The sequence below is a fragment of the Bicyclus anynana genome, chromosome 11 (assembly GCF_947172395.1).
Source record: "Bicyclus anynana chromosome 11, ilBicAnyn1.1, whole genome shotgun sequence".
In the NCBI taxonomy this organism is placed as follows: domain Eukaryota; kingdom Metazoa; phylum Arthropoda; class Insecta; order Lepidoptera; family Nymphalidae; genus Bicyclus; species Bicyclus anynana.
In genome coordinates, this window is record NC_069093.1 from 9,584,679 (window position 1) to 9,593,082 (window position 8,404).

At 41.9% G+C, this 8,404-nt stretch overlaps 1 protein-coding gene across 2 annotated transcripts in view; it reads right to left on the bottom strand.

Moving 5' to 3' along the window:
- The window catches only part of LOC112048181 (uncharacterized), a 40,071-nt gene extending 32,723 nt beyond the window's left edge, over positions 1 to 7,348 (bottom strand). The window contains exon 1 of one of the 2 annotated variants that reach the window (XM_052884372.1): positions 7,225 to 7,348. The gene's annotated coding sequence lies outside the window, so the exon portion shown is untranslated. Of the gene's footprint in view, positions 1 to 7,135 lie in introns of both variants that reach the window. The other variant, XM_052884371.1, reaches the window with a different exon arrangement.
- Between the last annotated feature and the right edge of the window lie 1,056 nt (positions 7,349 to 8,404).

Consider the following 8,404-nt stretch of genomic DNA (forward strand, 5'->3'; position numbering starts at 1 on the left):
AAAAACGGATTAGGAGTGATTATTAATTTCGTGCGATAAACGATAGAAGTAGAGTATAGTACACCTTTACTGGTATTAGCGGTATTCATATTATGCTATTATCTATGTATCTAAGATATTATGCTTATTATGTATGTCCACAAAAATCTTATTTATTATATTTTATTTTCATTAATATCTTGTCCTAGAAAATTATAATAATATATTAGAGAAAGACACTGTCCCCTTACTATACCCTTCCTGCTTGGCTCGTTTTTACGTTGGGAGTACGCAATCCAGTTATTCTAGTTACTAGGTCCATGACTCGCAATACACACACGCGTAATTTTAACACAGACAAACCAACACATCGCTTAGACTATCCGCAGAATATACACATAGAATGTTCGATTACTTGATCGATTTTTTGATGTTCCATCAAAAAAATCGATTATTTTAAGAAATTGTTTTTATTACAAATTAGATAAAATTATGGTAGAAATACTCACAAATGTAACTTTACTCCATCTTTTACTAAACTACGAGTTTTTGGCCGTTTTTTATGTCATTCAACTACATATACCGGGATTTTAAGGAGCTTTTTACACGACGAAAATGAATTACAACAATGAAACATCGATCCTATAGCAACAGTTTTTATAAACGCGTTAGATCATTGGTTTAGCTATTTAATATATATATTTGAACTTTGTCAGAGGGGTAACGGCCAGCGAGGCAGGTCCTGTTATTATGACGGTCGAAGACTGTCACTGAGTATAATTATGGTCTTTGCTGTCACTGGTTACTTGTTTTTAGATAAGTGGGTGGTGTGGTGCAATGATTTTAATTTTTCTAGGTACCTTTGTAAAATGTAAAATGATAAGTGGACTATTTATTAGGTATAAGTTATAAAACTTGCAAAATAGAATGTGAAATAGGGGTTGAAAGTTGACATCGATTTTTACGTGGACGAAGTCGCGGGCGTCCGCAAGTTATGTATACTCAACGTGCAAAACCACTGAATAATGTTAACTATTTTAAATGTTAGCTTTCTGTATTATCCGTTGAAAACAAAAATACCTACTCGTGAAAGAATTATTTCGATACGTTAATTAATTCCCGAGATATAGAATTTTAAAGTGAGCGCGCGGTGAACACCTCGCGTTTAATGTCATCAAACAACATTTGCTCGTTCGTATAGGCGATTTCGTACTTCTGTCTTACCTACTGATGAACTAATGTTTAGAATTGAAAAATACTTTTTGTGTTGAAAAGCCCGTTTAACGAGGAAGGCTATTAACTACATAACATCACGCTACGACCAATAAGAGCAAAGCACTGATCAAAAATGTTGCCAAAACGGGGAAAATAATGTTCGGTCGTCGGCTAATCTTGTTATCTTAATATATAAATGTGAAAGGTCATTCTCACCAAATCTCAAAAACCGCTTGATGAAAGATGAAATTTGGCAGGGAGGTAGTATATAGTTAGTAGTAGTATTTGCTAATAATCGATTTTCGATAGGGCCGGATTGAAGAGGTCTAGAGGCTCTCACAAGTTTGTATGAAAGTGTTTCATTTGTTATGCTATGTAGGCTACATATACCATTATTTATTTATAATATTACTACTGTATACATAATTAATTTATTTATTTATAATATATAATATTATATATTTTTATTTCATTATATATAATTATTTTAATTTATTTAATACATTCATTCACACTTACATACACACTTACATTACATACATTCATAATTCCACACTCACAAATTATTATATACACATTTCACTCATTAAATTTAATTCGCGCGCATACTCGAGTGAAACCCGTTGTATGTGGCGCGGCGGCCGGCTTACGTCACGCGCTCCGCGCTCAATGCAGTCGACAGTCGAAATCTACCCACTTTTCGTTCTCGGTGCGTTCGATTGTTGCGTTTGACGCGCTCATAGTCTTGTCGTATTACCATTGTAAATATTTAAACTATAAAGTAATTAAAGACCTTTTGATACTTTCGCTGTGTTTAAGTATATCTTCATCACTGCCATAATAAATTAGTGCCAACGAGCCTAAACTGGTGACCCTCAAAAAAATCATTCAAAATGAGCAGTGATAGTGATACGGCCGCTACAGTGAACACTCGGCCACGCGCAAAACCGAAAATGATGTCAAGTGGATCGCAAGACACCGCGCCTGTGAGGCAGATCAAAGCCCCACCGTTTTGGACAGAAAAACCCATTATCTGGTTTCGCCAGGTAGAAGCACAGTTTCGGATGTTCGGCATAACGGATGACGAGATAAAGTTCTACCAAGTGCTCGCTTGTCTCGACAGACAACATGCGTCCGAGGTCGAGGACATCATCACAGGCCCCCCGGATTACGAAAAACTGAAGACGGAGCTTATAAAAAGGTTATCAGTGTCGAAAGAAAACAAAATTAAACAGCTGCTGACGCATGAGCCAATGGGTGATCGCAAACCATCACAGTTTCTCCGACACCTGCAACATCTAGCCGGCGCCGACGTCCCTGAAGATTTTTTAAGGACAATCTGGTCCAGCCGCTTGCCTACGGAGATACAACCTATCGTCGCGTCACAGAGAGGCTCACTAGACGCCCTGGCGGAGCTCGCCGACCGCGTGTTTGAAATCGCAGCACCGTGCAGACAGACAGCCGCTGTGACGTCATCGTCGGCGTTCGACGTACTAGTACGACAAGTCGCGGAGCTCACAAAACAGGTCAGCGTACTCGTCGCTCGCGACAGCCAACGAACATCGTCGACTGACCGTGGTCAAGCCCGTGGGAGGAGTCGAAGCCGTTCCCAGTCCAGACGATCAGCCTCAAGCACCCGCCGGTTCGCTAACTGCTGGTACCACCACAAGTTTGGTGCTAGCGCAAACAAGTGTGTGCCGCCGTGCAATTTTAAATCCGCGTCGGGAAACGATCGGAGCAATCAGTGATGGCGGCCGTCGATTGCCGGAACTCAGGTCGCTTATTTGTGATGGATCGCGATACGAAGACGAAATATTTGGTAGATACCGGTAGTGACATTTGCGTATACCCCGTTAGTGCAATCCGTGAACGTCGTAACAAAACTTCGTTTTCTCTGTGTGCGGCTAACGGTACAGTTATCGATACCTACGGTTGCATTCAACTTACATTAAATATAGGATTACGCCGTAACTTCCCGTGGCGCTTTGTAATCGCGGACGTCACAAAACCCATCATTGGCGTAGATTTTTTGTCTCACTATAAATTAACAGTAGACATATGCAACCGTAGGCTTATCGATAGCCTTACTAATATTAGTACTATAGGTATGACGTCACCCGAGGTACTTGTAACAAGTGTAAAGGTTTCGACTGGCGGTAGCAGTAGGTATCATAAAATATTGGCTGAATTTCCAGACATCACCCGCCCCGCCGGTAAACCAGGTACACCTAAACACCAAACACAACACCACATCAGAACTACACCAGGTCCTCCAGTCTCTTCCCAACCCAGACGCCTCGCTCCTGACAAGCTAAAAATTGCCAAACAGGAATTCGAAGCCATGCTTGCAAACGGCACCGCGAGACCCTCGGAAAGCCCATGGTCGTCTCCTCTTCATCTGGCTCCAAAAAAGGACAACAGTTGGCGGCCCTGCGGCGACTACCGACGGTTGAACGCCCGGACCATCCCTGACCGATATCCTATCCGCCATATTCACGATTTTTCCCACAACATCACTGGCTGCCGAGTCTTTAGTACCATCGACCTCGTGAAGGCCTACAACCAGATCCCAGTGGCTGAGGATGACATCCCGAAGGCGGCGATCACATGTCCCTTTGGATTATACGAGTTCCCCTTCATGGGCTTCGGTTTGAGGAATGCCGGTCAGACGTTCCAGCGATTCGTTGACGAACTAACGCGTGGACTTGACTTTGTCTATCCGTACCTTGATGATTTTTTGGTATACTCTAGGACTCCCGAAGAACACGAAATCCACCTACGTGAGCTGTTCTCCCGTATGCAAGACTACGGCGTGCTGGTGAACACAGCAAAATGCGTCTTTGGAGAATCTGAAGTGACATTCCTGGGCTACCATATCTCCGACAAAGGTACCAAACCTTTAGATAGCAAGGTCAAGGCCATCGCGGACATAAACGTCCCTAAAACTGTTAAGGAGCTCAGGCGCTTCCTGGGCATGGTAAATTTCTATAGGAGATTCCTGCCCAATGCTGCCCAGACTCAAGCCCCCCTTAACGCCCTTCTCATGGGTTCTGTGAAGGCCTCAACCCCCATTAACTTAACTGGCGATGCTCTGAAGGCATTTTCCGATACTAAGGAGAGCCTCTCCAATGCTACCCTTCTGGCGCACCCTGACTGCGGAGCCAAGCTAGCATTGGTTACAGACGCCTCGGATATTGCCATAGGTGCTGTTCTTCAACAGTTGCAGGACGACGCATGGCAGCCATTAGCCTTCTTCTCGCGCAAACTGAGTTCCGCTCAGCAGAAGTACTCGCCTTACGACCGCGAACTTCTCGCGATTTACGAGGCCATAAAGTACTTCCGCCACATGGTCGAAGCGAGACACTTCACTATCTTCACGGATCACAGACCGATCAGTTTCGCGTTTCACGAAAGAAAACAGAACTGTTCGCCGAGACAATTCCGACATTTAGACTTCATCTCTCAATTCACGACCGATATTCAACACATCGCGGGCAAAGATAACGTCGTCGCCGACACGCTTTCCCGTGTACATGAATTAGAGATGCCGGTTGATCTAGAAGTGCTCGCCAAGTCCCAGACCACCGATCCAGAGCTCATTCAGTGCCTGAACGGCGAAACATCCCTCCGATTGACAAAGAGGACAATACCTGGCAGTCGTACTGAAATGTACTGCGACGTTAGTACCCCGTCTGCCAGACCTTTTGTCCCCGAGAGTTGCCGTAGGCAAATTTTTAATAGCCTCCACTCTCTTAGCCATCCTGGTCCCAACGCTACAGCTAAGCTCGTTGCACAGCGCTTTGTGTGGCCTCTCATGCGCAAAAACTGCCGCGACTGGTCTAAGGCATGTTTGGCTTGCCAGCGCACGAAGGTAAGCCGACACGTGTCGTCACCTATAGGTACGCTTGCTTTACCTTCAGCGCGGTTCAAATACGCCCATTTAGACCTTGTCGGGCCAATGCAGTACTCAAACGGTTATCGGTATTGTTTGACAGCCGTCGATCGCTTCACGCGATGGCCAGAAGCTGTCCCTATCGCCGATATAACCGCTGAGACAGTGGCCAAAGCTTTCATTTCTTGTTGGGTATCGCGTTACGGTGTTCCTACTGATATAGTTACAGATCGAGGAGCACAATTCCAATCGGCGCTTTTCCAGCAGTTGGCCAAATCCATTGGATTTGAACACCGCAGGACAACTTCTTACCACCCACAGTGCAACGGCTTAGTTGAGCGCTTTCACAGACAGCTGAAGGCAGCTATAACTTGCCATGCCGACTCAAATTGGACCGAATCACTGCCCCTTGTACTTCTTGGCATAAGAACTGCTATGAAGGAAGATCTCAAAGCCTCTTCAGCCGAACTGGTGTACGGTGAACCGCTCAGGCTGCCCGGTGAATTTTTTGACCGCGCAAACCCTGGCTACACCACCGACATCACTGACTTCTCAGCTCGAATGAGATCTTTTGCCGAGAAACTTCGACCGGTCCCAACTCAGCACCATTCCAAATCCCGCAAAACCTTCGTTTTCAAACAGCTCGACACGTGCAGTCACGTATTTCTTAGGGATGACGCTGCACGTGGGTCCCTACAAGCAGCTTACACAGGTCCTTACGAAATTTTGCAGAGAGGTGCTAAGACCTTCAAAATTAATGTCAAGGGGAAAAGCGTCACAGTATCCATAGACCGACTGAAACCAGCGTTTATACTGTCTGACGACACATCCCAGCCATACTCCCTGGATATTCCACCATCCAAGCCTCCAGACCCACCATCTAAACCTTCAGACCCTCCATCCACCCAGCAACAAGCTGGAGAAACTCCACGTTTCTCACGGTCAGGGAGACGAGTACGGTTTCCGGATTTCTATCGTCCGTAGACACGGCCTCTGGTGGGGAGTGATTGTAGGCTACATATACCATTATTTATTTATAATATTACTACTGTATACATAATTAATTTATTTATTTATAATATATAATATTATATATTTTTATTTCATTATATATAATTATTTTAATTTATTTAATACATTCATTCACACTTACATACACACTTACATTACATACATTCATAATTCCACACTCACAAATTATTATATACACATTTCACTCATTAAATTTAATTCGCGCGCATACTCGAGTGAAACCCGTTGTATGTGGCGCGGCGGCCGGCTTACGTCACGCGCTCCGCGCTCAATGCAGTCGACAGTCGAAATCTACCCACTTTTCGTTCTCGGTGCGTTCGATTGTTGCGTTTGACGCGCTCATAGTCTTGTCGTATTACCATTGTAAATATTTAAACTATAAAGTAATTAAAGACCTTTTGATACTTTCGCTGTGTTTAAGTATATCTTCATCACTGCCATAATAAATTAGTGCCAACGAGCCTAAATGCTACAAACTTGAAATTTAGCAGGGAGGTGGTTTATAGTTGGTAGACGTCTTTTACAAACCAGAATGAAACGTCATTTTTTCTGATGTTCAAACGTCATTCAAACATCAGAAAAAATGACGTCTTTTATGAAAGGGCCAGATTAAAGAGGTCTAAAGGCTCTTAAGCTTAAAAAGTAAGGACTTTCATATGAACTTGCGAAAGCCTTTGGAAAAATCTGGGAGGAAAACCCCTAAGTTGGGAAGCCTGTTGTAACATGACGTCACAAGCGGTCACGTGACTGTTAGCGGGACTCGATATTTTTCGAAACCTATAAAAATATTGAATGCCTATAAAATCAAAACTATTAGGTATTTTTGACTGCAACAAAAACTAACTAGTGCGTTTGTATGCATACAGCCTTAACTGAGACATAACATTTAACATTTCAAATCATTTGGCATACCTAGAGTAACATTATTCATTCCGCGACGCTTCACGGGCCTATCTAACGATCTACGATCGATGGGTGTACAAACAAAGACTATGATAAATACATAATAGTACTTACTTAAATGATCACGCAAAATCTTTTTCAAAAAGTCTCAATTCATATTACATATTTAAATGTCATATTTTTATTATTGCAATACGTGTTACCTTTACATAAGTATATAACCACTCAAGTCACAGAAACTGGTAGGTACATAATATTAATAGAAATGTACCTACATAAATTGCTATATTGAACACAAAAGACTTCACATTTCACAGTAAAAACTTTAATGATTAATATTACGATAAGTTTATGAGGAACTGATAAGAAAAGTGTTGTCAGCCTGAATGGGAAATTGACAAATTAAGGGAAAATTGCTACATTTCTAGCTTAGTCTGTTCTGGGCTCGGCTAAGTCCAATTCGTTACCATTTAATTTTCATTAAATGAAAAAATAATAAAAATTCTTGATTTAGGTAACATAAATGTGTTAACAATGGAGAATGTCCACTAATTTTTCTTTTTGTATTCTCCGTTTAAAATAAAAAATACTTTTAAAAATAATTTGGCAGGGAGGTAGAAAACAGTTTAACAGAGTTAGTGTACGTTTGTTATGAATGTATTTTGCGATTGGGCCGGATTAAGGAGGTCTAAAGGCTTTCGCAAGTTCATATAAAAGTCCTTACTTTTTAAGCTTAAGAGCCTTTAGACCTCTTTAATCCGGCCCTATCGGAAATCCATTATTAGCAGATACCTACTAACTATAGACTACCTGCCTGCCAAGTTTCATCTTTGTACGTCAAGCGGTTTTTGAGATTTCGTGAGAATGACCTTTCGCATTTATATATTAAGAAGACTAGGTGACGACCGAACATTATTTTCCCCGTTTTGGCCATATTATCATATTATATTATACATCGTTGTTTTGCTCCTATTGGTCATAGCGTAACGTAATGTAGCTGAAAGCCTTCCTCGATAAATAGGCTTTTCAACAAAAAAAGTTTTTTTTCAATTCTAACCATTAGTTCGTCAGTAGGTAAGGCCTGTACCGGTAGGTATAAAATTGCCTATACCGGCCGAGCAAATGTCGGGCGATGACGTCACGTACAATATCACGACCGTTAGCGGGAGTCGATATTTATGCGAACTTTGAATGCATATAAAATCTACTATTTGGTAATCTAAACTATTCGGTATTTTTCAATAAAACAAAAACTAGTGTATCTGCTTAAATAAAAGATGTAATGTAACGAAGTTTTAAATGATTTTGCATACCTAGTAACATTCTCAATTACGAGCTGGAGTTTTTCTTCCTAGTCTTAAAAGAAGACTCCAGATTATAACT